Source organism: Ambystoma mexicanum, chromosome 10, assembly GCF_040938575.1.
Source record: "Ambystoma mexicanum isolate Mex_15411 chromosome 10, UKY_AmexF1_1, whole genome shotgun sequence".
In the NCBI taxonomy this organism is placed as follows: Eukaryota; Metazoa; Chordata; class Amphibia; order Caudata; family Ambystomatidae; genus Ambystoma; species Ambystoma mexicanum.
Window position 1 is genome coordinate 771,894,358 of NC_090932.1, and position 15,076 is coordinate 771,909,433.

At 41.6% G+C, this 15,076-nt stretch overlaps 1 protein-coding gene across 3 annotated transcripts in view; it reads right to left on the reverse strand.

Moving 5' to 3' along the window:
• The window catches only part of C10H3orf33 (chromosome 10 C3orf33 homolog), a 202,536-nt gene that overhangs the window by 147,569 nt on the left and 39,891 nt on the right, over positions 1-15,076 (reverse strand). The window lies entirely within an intron of this gene.

The window sequence follows — 15,076 nt, forward strand, 5'->3', positions numbered from 1 at the left end:
GAATATTTCTTTAAAGGAAAAATCCCCCTCAGCTGGGACTAGGAAGATTATATACAGAGGAGGAGAGGCTTCATACGAGAGAGAAAGGGGAAGATCTGGATGTACGCTGGGGAAGTCCCAACATTATACCACGCAACAGAAGGGGGCAGACTGGTGAATAGAAAAGCCTGCTAGTTACAAAAAAAGCAGAAAGACTGCATGATGCAGGGAGGGAGCTGGATGTGCGGCATGCAGTGACCAGAAAGGAACCCAAAACAGATTTAGTCACGCAGCGTCTTACCTGGAGGAAAGCGAGAGACATGAAAGCGAAGGCAGAGCTTCCAGGAGTCCTGAGAGAGAGAAATGAAGAAGGTGGTGGCGTGACCACAAAAGACTTGTGGTGGACCAGGAGTCCAATAAACACTGAAACTACGTGAGAAGTGGAGAGGCAGAACCTAGTGGTATTAGAAATACTGTGTGACCATCCTAGATGCCGATACGAGAGTAGAAACATTGCAGCAACATGAGAGTCTGCACTGGCCTAGGAGAGAACAAACCCTGAGCAAGTAGAAGTCCTTGTGAGGTTATCCCTAGGCACACATGGTAACAGGGAAAACAGGAGACCTGGTAGGGGAACAGAGAATCATTGTGGAACAAATCATACTCGTCCCAGTCAAAGTAAAGAAACTGTCATACTTAAAGCCAGAGGAGTGAATGAGAATCATACTCGTCCCAGTCCCAGTCAAAGTAAAGAGACTTTGATATTTAAAAGCAGGAGTGAATAAGAATGACCGTGGGACCAATCTTACTCATCCCAGTAGAAGTAAAGAGACAATGAAACATTAGATAACTTTACCATGGGAAGAGCGCAGAACAACTCTCTGTAACAAGAATCCAGAGGAGAATAATGAAACCATAAGTAATCATCAAAGAGAGAGGAAACCAAAGCACAGTAAAGTATTGAATTAGTCAAATTAGTCACCAGAGACTATCTGAAAATCAGTTACTAAAAAAGAACTTTGCAAGAAGCAAAAACCCAGGAGAAGGGAGTCATTCTCCTGTCTTTAGTTTTTATTATTTTGGTATTGTCACCTAGGCTTAGTTTAAATGGAGGACCTTTTCTGTTAAGACATTCACGGATGACACACAAGCACCCTAGCTAGTTTTGTTAGGTAGAGACACCTCATACTGGAGGTTAAGATAGGCCTTTTTCCTTTTCTTTAATAACCCTCTTAGTGAAATGGTTTATCAGACTGTGTCTTTCTTCTGACCCACAAGATATGGTGTCAGAGGTAGGATTGTAAAAGTCACTAAACTGAGACAACTCATACCCTCTCAGGAGCACCTGGCCACACCCATTGATGAATGACCCACCTTCACCAAAAAGAATAACCTGGTACCAGTTGACCCTACTCCCTTGAGTTCACAATTACCTGACAACTCATAAGATAGGTTCGATAGCACAGCAAGTAGAGTGCTCACTTTGACATCTGTGCAGAGCCTGCTAATGCAGGTTCGAATCCCAGCAGAGCCAAATTCAGCCTGTCATCCTTCCGAGGTCGATAAATGAGCACCACACACTGTGGGTAATAATAAGCAGCGCTCAGATACCCGAGGGTTTGTAGGGCTATATAAAAAAATGCAAAAAAAATAAATAAGAGGAGGTAGAGGATAGAGCGGTTAATAGTGAGGAATCAAACACGTGGGAGAATACTGAGAGTGAAAATTCCCAATATTCGGCAGTCAGAGATAAAATAGACAACACCGTAAATACATTAGAAACTTTACTGAATTGTCTAGTAAACCATCAGATACAGGCAGACCAATGCCTCCAGGAAGGGTTAGACCAAATAGGATCAGGGCCGCAACACTTCATAGATCCCAATGGTATATTGCACCCCGATCAGGAAGGAGAAGATCTAGGGGCCTTCTTTACTAATTTTTAAAGGCTTACTACCTAGTTTACCTGGGATGAAGGAGTAAAAACATGCTACTTAGCCCCACTGTTAAAAGGAGACATTTGGTAACATCTTGTCCAGCCCTGACCTCGGTGAGAACTTTGTAACTAAAGGAGCATGTTAGAAATGTTAGTACATTGTCAGTAGATGAATGTTGGAGCAGGTTTCTTGTGTTTGTAGGTATATCTTTTTTGGATAAAGTTTTTAATGTGTAAATGGGGAGTGGTTTGTGTGGTGAATGTTGGGATGCCATTATGGATAATGATGGATTTTATATTTTGATGTGTTTTTAAGATGTAAAAAGTTTGTAATGAACTAACCACAATTAAAATAAGGAAAAAAAAAGAAATTGTGTTGGTTTGTCTTGCATTGTATCTTTTGCGAAATCTATTACTTTAAATAAATCACAGCAGTTGTTTTTACATAAGTTATCCATTTATTTATTGATGGATTGTGGTCTTAGCCATCTCTCAAATCAGAGTTAAAATGTGATCCTTTATATGTACATCATTTGGCTGTCCCTCACTACGCAGAGGTCACAATTAGTGTGGCTCCAATTTATTTGGTTATGGAGTGTTAAGCCTTCTGAATTGCCTAAAACCTACCCCTCTCACTCTCCCTGCCATACTTTTCTTAACCAGGGATTTGCAGGCATACTTGACAGGTTCGGCTTCCTGGCCCATCTCCTGTGTCTTTGCAGTCAAATGAGTCAATGCCCCGTGAGCCTCCAACTTTGTTGTGATCCGGTATTCCTCACTGCCAAACTTAAAACATAAAGCGAACGGGAACCCCCACCTACATCTGATATCTTGATTCTTGAGTCATGTAGAAAGAGTTTTGCACTCGATGCGTTTCGCTAACATGAGGGACGACCGATCCTGATAAATGCTCACCCTCGATCCCTCAAAGGCAAAGTCCTGCACCAATATATCTTCCTTGTCCCTATAATAGTGGAACTTTGCTAGAATAGAGGACGTCCCACCAGACGGGCCCCCGCTCTATGAATCCTATCAAAGGTAAAGTCTCAATGTGCGTCTCCCTCCTCAATGAATAGCGCCTTCAGCATCATCTTGATCCCCAACTCCAGACCCTTAGAACTTTCACCTACTTTCTCTTTAATTCCGTATATATGAATAATTTGCGAGGTCATCCACCTTTAGTAGCATGTCGTATTCCTTATCTTCCAGATCTCTCATCCTAGCATCCAGTCTCATTTCAAGTATGTCAGCTGTTAATTCGTTACTCTCCAGAACCTCCATTTTCCCCTCAATTTAGTCTGCTATTCCTTTCATCTCCGTGGAGGTCTGGAGGTCATTACACATGGATTGGACTTCTGCCAAGAGCACATTTATATCCACCTTCATTGCATTCGCCTCTGCCGTGGTTCACTGCGGATTAACTTCCTGCAACAGTTCCATATTATTTCCCTCCACTGGCATCCTTCTATATTTCTGTATACCCAAAGGCAGCTGTCCTACTTTCGTTTTTCGTCCCTCACCTTCCACTAATCCTTCACCAGGGCCGTTGGGTGCAACAATTTCCATCCCGATCTGCCAAGGTGCGGGGGCCAATCCCAGAAGTGGCAGTGTCTACCAGTATGCAACTTGGTACATCAAAGACACCAGGACACCACCCTGCACCACAACTCACAAACAGGCACTTCCCTATGGGCCTCATCCTGGTCTCGCACACACTGTTCCTCCACCTGAGATGTCAGGCAGTTCATCCACTGCCCTTACTCCCACTTCATTGCACAGGGGATATGTTCCCTCATATACTTGGCCCCGGGACAGCTTGCATCAGTTTCCCCACCTCTGGCCTTTATTCAAAGGGCTTCAAATTGGACTGATTCTGGCGGGGGCCCAGATCCACCACGCAAACAAGTCTGTACTGATGCACGCTCCCTGGGGCTCTCCTCACCCCTCTCCTCCTCGCCAGGTAATTCAGATATGGCCCTTTCTGCTGCTAGAAAGGGTGTTCCACTTTCACCACCGGCCCAGCACAGATACACGAACACAGGGATGTTCAGTGTCTGTTCTGTACACAAGGTACTTTTTCAGGATAGTTACCACCTCCAAGCAGTGTAAATAGCATCACTTGCACGTCCTGCACCGAATAAGTCCACACAGAAACACAGCCTACACAATGCTCTTGCCCAGCGCTGCCACCTTTAATTTCTCAAGGGAAGGCTACGCCAGGCTCCTCCTTGGCTCCCCCATCACCTCAGGACCAAGCACGGCACATCCTTAATTCTACACCAGGTCTCACACAGTGTCTTCCGCTATCCGACCCGTGTACGTCACCCTTCAATACACTGTCTTCTGAAAGTTCACCACAACTTCTGTTCGCTGCCTGGCGGCACGACTTCACAAGGAACACCTTGTGGCTTCTGTCGGGTGTATCCTCACCTTTATTTATTTATTTATTTCCATTTGTAAAGCGTGCGGAACCCGCAGATATCTGGGCGCTAGTTGTTGTACATAGATGTAGTAGTTACACTGCATAATATAGAAGAGGTAATCAAAGTCCGATCCAGCAGTGACAAAGGTGGGGCAGCTTAATAGTGTGAGCTAGGAGTCTTGTGTAAAGAGCCAGGTTTTGTTTTTTGCAGAAGGAATAGAGCCTTTACATCGCAGCTTTTACTTCAATAACCAGGGTGCCATGGAGGAGCTTGATGTTCAGGTAGCCATCTTGCCTGTGCCGTCTTGTGGTCTAATGGGGATTTTTAGTTTGAATGTTTATTGACAACTGGATCTACTGCAGTTGCCTATGCATTTCACTAAGCATTCTCTGATAAATTGATTTTTCATATACTTTTTTCTTATAGGTCAGTAGGCAAAACTATTAAATTGTTTTTACTGAGCCGCTCTATAATTTATAACTTTATCTTTGAACAAGAGTATACCTGTGAAGAAATGGAAGCAAGACAAAATCAAGACCTCCTACTCCAATTTCCTACACTTCAATCAACGCATTTGGATGATGTATCCACTTGGTGCCAATGTAAGCATTGTGAACAAATGCCTACATTACTGGAAAACGCCTGTTGCCAGGAGGGTTCGTTTGTAGGACCTATTTATCCAAAGAAGATCAGACACAACAATGCATTATTTTACAGAGGGATTTTCAGGCACCGTGTCTTACCCTCTCGGTTCTTTATATATGTACAGTGCCTCGATGCCTTTGGGTTGTAATTTTGAAAATGACTGTCTCTATGATCAAAATATTTTGAAAATCAGTCATAGAGGTCTTAAACATGGTTTTGTTTTGGTTCCCTTGCTTTTTAGCCTCCATATTGCCGTCAGAGGTGGACGCAGATTTTCATCTTAACTGGGTAATGTCCATGTTCCGAATTGGGGCTTTGCAGATGAGTGTAATATTTGCTTGTAGACCTATTGGCTTAGAAAGGGCCTTCACAGCCGTTAGTATCTTTTCTTTGAACCATGAATTAGTAATTAAACCTATTAAATATGTGGTTCACGAATAAATGTAAGCTAAACACTTATGAATAAACGATTAAAGGGATTCCCATTGATATTATGCACAATTATAAATAACGTGGGATACTATTTTGATGATGAAAGCACCTGGAATAAACAAGGCATATTGCCACTAAATTAACACACATCATGAAGGTGGTTGGTTAATTTCACCAACCATATAGTGGATATACTATGCTGCCTTGTATATAGTCTTATAAGCACAACATGATTAAAATGGTTATGCATGGACCTGAAATGTGGGTGTTTTGAAAAAGATTTATGGTTGAGAAAGCCAGAGGGGCTCTGTTGGAGGATGGCCTGTGGACGAATGGCCACTTTCAAAATCCTATGTATTACCCACCGAGCAGTGCACAAGACCGGCACATCATACCTACAAGAGACGATTACACCCTACCACCCAACGCACCCTAACGTCAAGCACTGCCCTCTTAATAGTGATTCCAGCCTCCAAATCAACCAGGATTGGAGGGTCCGCCTACTCAACCTTGGCTCCAACTCTGTGGCACTCACTCCCTCCTCACATTCGACACACCCAAGATTACATGGCCTTCTGTAAAGCTCTAAAAACTTGGATTTTTCCTTAAACCATGATTAGGACCGTCGAAAGCTAACGAAACTCACCAAAATTATAGAATCATGAGTTCAATGACATTACATTGGAAAGTAATTACAGCCAGCCAACAAGTGTTCCGGCCAACTAGGGATACCGAGGGATGGGACCACAGAAACCGACCAATAAGACATCAAGGCGGATTTAGGAACTGTGAGGCCACAGTTGGCAACCTTAGTGTCCTGCAGGCTCTAGGATATGCATCTACTGGGTATCCACTTCCTAATACTACTAAACAGGCCTAGCAGCCTCGTGTGCCGTCAAGTTGATCATACCCATTCACTCCCTACCTTGCCCGACTACCTACCCAAGATATAAACCCTTCCAAGGCACTAAAACAACCGGGCTCTACAATGCCTCTGTCCAGCTTGTCCTTAGCACCACTGCCTCGGTAGGACTTCGTTGCTGCAAGATATATCCTGACCTATGACCAGAATCATGCCTAGACCTACCCTGTAACCCACCATAAAACCCAACCAGGGACCCAGAAAATGGGCTCCCTGACACATAGTGCTGAGCCTAAGAATAATGACCCTCTGACCATCCAAATCATAACTTACTCCGGTCCAACCTGTGAATCTACCTCAGAGTACTGCTACGCGAAACATATGGACAATCACTGCCGGCTCATCCAGAACCACAAAGTAAACAGGAACAGTGGGCTGCAAATAGTACATCAACCACTCCAGACACTCGTTTCTCTGACCACTATGCTCACTCTCCACTTTACACCAACAAACAATAGAGCGCAGCTATACCCCTCGATCAATTTTGGCCTAGCTGCACACATACGAACAATTCTCCATGAACACCTCAACAATCTGTCAGAATGCAGCTATACCCCACGAAAATATCGGCCTAGCTGCACTCATAAACAAAACTGAAAACCATTAACCAGAGCCAGATGCCTTTAACCATCTTCTTCCGTCATCGGATTGTGCGTGTTTTTGTCAAAGTATTGCAATTGAAATTCAAAACTGCCCAGGATGTTCCCATCTAGCTGTAAAACAACATGTCATAGGCAGCACTACACCCTTTCATGCACCATTTTAGCTAGACGTGGTAATTAAATTATTCACGTACATATTGTTCTTGATTCTATTTGCTTTTCAAAGTTATACAGTCTTCAGAGCCATTCCATAAACTGCCCGCCAACATCAACACAACAGAACTTGCTAATACAACTAAGCTGAATGTCCCACCGGGGTGTGGTACAAGTCTTCAAAGATGGCACAACAGCCCTCTTTTTACCATAAAATGTACTTGTGAAAGATAAAAAGCTTCAATTACATGCCACTATCAGCTCGACTACACCCCAAGGCATCTTTACAAATGGTGTGTCATACTGGTCAAATCCAGATGGTGAAAATACACGAAAATAAGGGAACAGACCATCCTGGCTCTGCCTAAATGTTTCATACGTACATCAAGAGACCAGCTTAAACATTCAAAATGAGCACTAGTTGATTGAATACAGCAGGATGTTCCACCATGTTGGGTGAATACCGGGATGTGGTGCAAGTCTTTGGAGGTGGGCACCACACCCATTTGGTTACATGTTCCCTTGATTACGTCATGTGACTTTGTGATGCTATTGAACACATGGCTCCATTTGTTTGAATAGCTTTAAAGACATTCCACAATCCGCCCATCTGATATCATCTTTTCAGATCAGGTGTCTGGCATATCAACAGCAGACCAGTCAAATAAACAAAACTAAAGGCCTGCCCACCTGGTGTTCACCCAAATTTCACATATACACACCCCCCCCCCGGGCAGTGGGTATAAAATAGGGTTTAAGTAAAAAATGACATAATTATTGAATCTTTTGGGCACGCGCTGCTAGCCATGCCAGCAATTTCCTACAGCACCAAGCACCAAAGCCAAGCTAATATTTTGATTATTTATGAGTTAAAAATGGTTCCATGGACTAAGATTATTGCGCTTCTGTTTTAGGTAAATAGGAAATATATACATGTATTACTATGAACTGTGTTTTAACATGGATTTACAGTTTTTGAAATTGCTAATTTGATATTTGCAATGATGTTTATGACTTGGACCATTTTCATATTAGATGTTCTTTTGTGCAACTGCATTGTGTATTCTTAAATCCCCACTTTTTTCATTCCAGAACTTGATCTTGTTATTAAAATGCCATCTTGCATTACCAAAGGATGTACCCAACACTACACAAACCAAGAAGCATGGGACAGTACTACACATTGTCGAAAAACCTATTCTACTGATCTGAAAATAGCTGCTCAACGCTGGCGTTCAAACAAATGACACAGATAGACGAACCAAAGAGGTCTTAGGAGATGTATGAGGAAATCTAATCTGCATATGCAATCAACATTTCAGAGTAGAGAGGTATGAATCAGCTGAATTTCAAAAGAGTGGCCACCACAGACGGAGCAGGAGATTACTTGCAGTAGCTGTACCAACGAACCTTTCCACATCAACGTGGGCTAGTGAGGAGAATATAGATCCATGATATGACATCATAAGTGTGGATCAGTTTCATGTGTATTTTTGTATGTCTGTTTCCACTTTTGGCCCTTTTTATTTCATGACCAAATGAAAAGACTCAGCCAGCCATTTCTGTTTTAGTTCCCTCCAACATATTGTACTCAAAGTATCTATGTCATACACATTTGTATTGTGAATTAGAGTACATTTTTGGTTGAGTTATAATTGAGAGGTCATGTCACTCTGTGTAGTGTCTAGGCCCAGTGGAAGGTATTGCCCTATCACATTTGCTCATGCCATGGCTGTCTTTTTCTCTTGGCCTTTTTAATTTCTATGCCACTGAAGGAGACTGGGATGGGCAGTGATTTCATTGCGCCATCCAACACTTCTCTCAGAGCAAAGGTATGCCACTCACAGTCTCTTTGTGCATGGGGGAGGTCCGACCGTGTTGTTAAAATTGAAAGCAGGCACGTCACCATTACATGTAGGGGTAGTGTCTAGGCTAGATGGAAAGTATTGACTCACCAAATGTGCTTGTGTCATAACTGTCCCTTTGCCTCTTGGCCTATTTCATTTCTTTTTCACAGAAGGTAGGCATGGATGTCCAGTGCTTTCAACGCACCATCTGACACAACTGAAAAACAGTCCCTGGTCTTACTACTGATAACATCTATGCCACTATTATCTGTGTGTGTATTGTCCAGGCTGTGTGAAATGTATTGCCCTATTTCATTTGATCTTGTGTTAATAGTTGCTTTGCCACAGGGCTCATTTAATTTGTCAGCATGAAAGTCTTAGTTCTGTGCTATTTCGTTACCAATCGACAAATTATGTATGCCATCCACGGTTGTTTTGTGCATTACTATTAATTTGTTTCGTGGTTTGCAACTGAAAGCAGGGACGTTACTTATATCGGTCTAGGTCTTGTAGAAGGTACTGATCCATCATTTTGGCTCGTGTCTTAATTGTGTCTTTCTCTTGGCTCCTTTCTTTTCTTTGCCACACGAGTAGATCAGGGTGTTAAGAGTTTTTGCAGAAAGCCATGACACATCAATCTCAAGTTTTCCACTCTGGGATACTTTATGCTTAGGGAGGCCTGTTTCTGGAGTATAACACATCATGAATGTCAGTAATATCAGTCTATGTCATTTCTTGGCCGAGTGGAATACATTGTCTCATCCCAATTGCTCATGTCATAACTGTGTCTTTGCCACATGGCTAATTTAATTTCTCGTCTGCAGGAAATAACGTGCCCAGCCAGTGCTTTTTCATTACTTTACGAAACCTTGCACTTAAAACATGTATGCCAGTCACAGTTGTTTTGTTTATTAGTGCTAATTGATTTTCGTGGGTTAGAACTGAGAACAGGCATGCCACTAATAGTTGTCACGGTAGTATCCATGCCTAGTAGAAAGTAGAATCCCATCACATTTGCTTGTGTCATAACTGTGCATTTTGCTTTGGGTACCTTCCATTTATTTGACACACGAGAATACCATGACAGGCAGCACTTCACAGCACTCTCCGAAACATCACATGTAGTGCATTTATGATACTCAGGGTTGCTTTGAGCATTAGAATGGAGGGCATGCATGTCACTAATATTGGGCTAATTAGTGTCTATGCCCATCCTGTTTCCTCAGGTCATTAGGGTGCCTTTGCCATTTAGCTCATTTCATTTCTTGTCCTTATGGAAAGACCATGAAGGCCAGTGTTTTCACAGGACCAACCGACATCGCTGGGTTGAAAGGTATGCCACTCAGCAGTACTTTGTTGAAGGAAAAGAATATTGTAATACTTCTAGAAACTATCTTCCAAGAAATGAAAAATCAGCATATAAAAACTATGAATCATTTTAGTCTGCTCTGTATAGATAAAAGTAATACACTTCGATGTTTGTCTAATTTCATTTTTTTTGGTGTAGCCTGAGACTGCCAAAGGCAGAAGTTCAGTTGTTCCGACCCATTTCACCCAAAAACAAGTACCAAACAAACTGCACTGGAACTTGTTAAAATCATGCTCTCCTTGACATGCTCATACTGCCGAATTACTTGGTTAGTATTTTTACCAAGAATCATTTTTATGTTTAAAAACAACTGTAAATGGTACATGTACATTTAATTTTCAAAGGTATTGCACACCATTCACAATACTGAACTGTGGTACTTTAAAATAGAGGCAATGGGGAAAAGGAAAGGAAAACACATGGACACAACACATCACAAACAAAGGATGCAGGCTGTCAAACAGCAGTGATTAGGAAATAACTGTTGCAACAATCTAAACCATTGTGGAGTGTTCTCACGAAGGATGCCTATGTTCAGTGGAGTGAATTCAAAAGATCTTTTATGAAGCTACAGAAGAGCTTCACGACATTACGGATAATAAATAATTTGAAACAGGCTACACTATGTCTGGAGAAGAAAATATTACTGCTTGAGGCTGAAGAAAGGGAATTGACAAACAAAGGGATACTGTGGGAACCTAAATATATTGCGTTTAAGGGCTGCCTGTTGGATATTTTAAAAGATGCTGAAATGCACTACATTAACTCACTGTAGTACTTGTGGCAAATATTCATTGGGTTTAAGAAAAATGTAAATTGCAACCAACTTGACAATTGAACCGCTCCTTGGGAATGTTCCTGAAGGCAATGTGCCAAGTTCATGCATTCCTTTGTTTGGTGGGTCAACATTCTCAAAGTTCTCAACTTTGAAAAACCTTTTAGCACTACAGTTCATATCAAATAACTCATATCAAAATACCTCGGCCCTACAAAAGAAGAGGTATGGTAGCACTTGACAATGTACTTGCAGGAGAAAGGCTTTAGTTGTTATGCTCCTTGTGGTTCAATCAATGTACTTCCTCTGTTGCAATGGAGAAGCATGGTTTTGTATAACTGATTGAACATCCTCAATCCAAAGGTTTTAAAGTCGAACTGATAGCCACCAACAGACACGCAAGGATAGCCTAAGACTTGCGAGAGGTTGGCACAGATCAGGTATCAATTCAAAATTGAGCATGTGTAAAAAAAAAAAAAATAAACGCTGCAGGAAAAAAAGATTCTTATGAAAAAATGCAATGGTCACAGTCAATAAGTAATCTTCACTGGTGGAGTCTCGCAATTGTTAACAATCAGAAGACCTAGTGGTCGAAAAATAGCAATCACTTCTGCACCATACATCCAAAAAACATTCATAGAAAGCCATCGCACACTATCACGCAAGTGCACATCTGCCAGTGAGCGAGGAACAGGAGAGGAGAAAGACAGGGCAAGAACCTGGGTTACTATAGCCCATGTGAAGATTGTATGCAACAACGGGCCAACCAGGGATTTGAAATTCCTGACAGAATTTCGGCATGCTGGGGATTTTGAAGTATTCCATACATTCCGTCCTAAAAAGGTTGCATTTCAGGATCAATGATATCGGGGCAAGGACATGCCTAGCAGTGTTGGCACATAATGATTATGTGGATAATGTGGCGGGACAGAAGAAGAACACAAATTCTGACTTTTCATCTCACTGCTGTTTAGTAACAGAGCGGTAAGAACGCCTATCTTTCCGTATACTAATCGCGTTCCCTACCTAATCAGTTAAGTAAGGAGCTTGTCAATCGTCAGTGAGAGTCAAAATCAAGATTAGTCCACTGTCCAAATGAACCTATCCTAACTCTAAAGCTAATAGAACATCCAAATGTACAGGAGAATGATTCAATTCTCCCATGAGGTGATTTCCACCAAGTTCAGTTCAATCAAGTATCCATAGGTAGTTCTTGGTAACTACTTTTATCAAATTATAGAGTTCTGAACCTGGGCTCTTCAAGGTCTCAACTGACTTTTTCAGTTGATAATTCCCCTTTCCTTATTATTCTTTTCTTGCTCTATTCCAGTAAATTTTGACCCTCTCCTTTCATGGGACAAGTATGTTCCTTTCTCGTTATTCAAACATAAGACCTTCCTTTTATTTAATGTCCACTCTTTATCTTGACTCGTACAACTTTGAGGGTTTCAGTATTGGTTCTCACTCTTTTCTTGTATTGTTGACACTTTATCTGGACTGGGATGAGTATTAGCGTTCCAGTAATGATTCTCACTCTCTTCAGGTATTCTTAATATTTTATCTCCACTAGGATGAGTATGAGCGTGCCAGTGATGATTCTCACTCTCTTCATGTATTCTTAACACTTTATCCTGACTTGGATGAGTATGAGTGTTGAAATAATGATTTTCAGTCCCCCTCCCGGTTCTCCCACTTTCCCAGCTACCTGGTTCATTCAAGGATAACGTCACCGGGGCTTGTATCAGGCTGGGACCTTCACTTGTTCACCTCAGAGTTACTAAACTAGATTCTTCAACAGCATTAAGAACAGTCTCTTAGTTCCTTCCTTAGTCGGCTCATTCCACGATATCTCAATGAGAGTGGTATCATCATTGTTAACGGACCTCCAGATTCACTACTGCATGTCTGCGGTCACGCCACGCCACTTGTTTCCTATTCAGGCTCAAGGCGCCTGATATTCTCCTCAGTCGCCTCTCTTTCCCACGCCGTGCAGTGGCAGCTGCACTTAAACTTCTTTCCAGGATTGGACACTGCACGTCCCGGTTATTCTCAGCATACCTCATCCAGGTGATTTGAAACTCCCAGTCTCACTCATTCCCAAGGTCTCCATCTCCAAGTTTTATGACGCTGCTGTGGGACTTCACTGACATACTGTCAAAGTCCTTCTTCTCTCTCTGACTCATACTCTGTATTCTTCCAATGGTTTTCTTCTTCTCAGTACCATATAGGTTTCCCGTCACATGTACCATTAGTTTATTTGAATGACAATAACAGATTCTACTTTGTAATTCATCTCTTTGTTCACAGGATATTAGGAAGTTTAGTGATGTGTTGCTTAGGTAGTTCCTGTCCCCAGAGGGGGAGTCTCTCCAGCTGAGGTCCTGCTTGCCTCTACCCAGAGGGAGGATATTGCCTGGCAGGTTCACCTCCCTAGCTTTCACAGGGAACGGCTCTGTTGTGGTCTCCATTACAGGTCTATTTAATTATCATATACTCCAATGCCATATGTGTCTAATGTATAAAATAAATGTATTGCATTCAATAAAATGAACCAGTGTAGTCTTTGTAAATATCATCGGCTAGCATACTGTACATATGCTATGAGGGACTTTTGATGAATGTAAATAATAGGTGAATGCAAATATGTTGGAGTAGATAGCTCTGTGGGTGAACTGCAATACTTTCTGCAGTGATATATGTTCATGTGTAAGACTAGAATGTTGTGCTCAGATTCTCTCAAAAGGGTGGATCATAAACATATATAGTAGTGGCATTTTGAAAATGCATTCAAGTCTTTTGTGCGAGTGAAAAAGGCCATGCATGCACTGGACACACAGTTTAAGAGGGGCCACCACATGCCCGCCGGCTTCAAAGCACTGTGTGCCACATGTTTTGTCAACAAAATGTAACACACATCAAGATTAGTTGCACAGCAGTTCTCAGGCCATCAGCTTTGATACTACGGCATGACTGCTTTTGCTAAGTAAATTTTGATATGATCCATTTAGCCTGTATTGTGACAAGGTTTTCAATGAGTCACATGACACTGTAAATACATTTCCAACTTGTATTCTAAAATAAATATGTACAAAAGAAACAATGTACATAAACTATAAGGGGTCTTCTAATTGTTTTTATTTATGTGTGCATTCAGCTAATAAAGCTTTTTGCACCATAAAAGAACAGGAAGCACCATTAAAAATACAATAACCACAAATAATCTTACATATAGTACGTACAAATGTGTACACACAAAGTATTCATCTACAATTCATTCAACAGATATTGTTAATCATATTTGCAATTTCTAATAAAGCCGTTTAGGAAGAGGAAATGTACCCATGCACCTAACTCAGACTAATTCCGGGACAATTTATGCTAATATGTGATAGTTTTGCTTGTTCTAATTCAACTATTGATGTAATTCGTTTTTGAGATAAAAGCCAGATGTGATAAGCCGCTGCAGTGATAACAATCGAGTCAGCTGAATATATTGTAGACCAGAACTGATCAGTTTCCAGACTGTTTAATGATCTATAGAAATCACTGTAGCTCTTCCAGTAATCCACTCTTCATTGGGAGCATCCCGTGAGAATAGGTCTGGACGTTTATAGCTCAAGATTGCACAGTCGAGAGAGACGCTTTTTGGGCTCAATGCTGCACCATGCCCCTGTAAATTCAAATACTGGCAGTATGTGTAAGCATAAGTCAGTAATGAAGCGAAGAAGCCTGAGAAAGCAGAACTTTGTCAAGTATGTTCTCGGGACACCTGATGAATAGCCCTGTTTGGAATACTCTAAATATCACTCTTTTCTTGTTAGTGCATCACTGTTATGGACTCTGTCCCATTCAAGCGATTTAGTTTTAAGTTATTTCCCAAAATACCACGTTCATTTTCTGTTGGTATGACCAGTCCCAGTTCATCTAGATGTTATCGGGCAGTTGGGTACAAGGTCAGTGGACGCTAAAAAAAAATTGGATTACTCTTTTGCT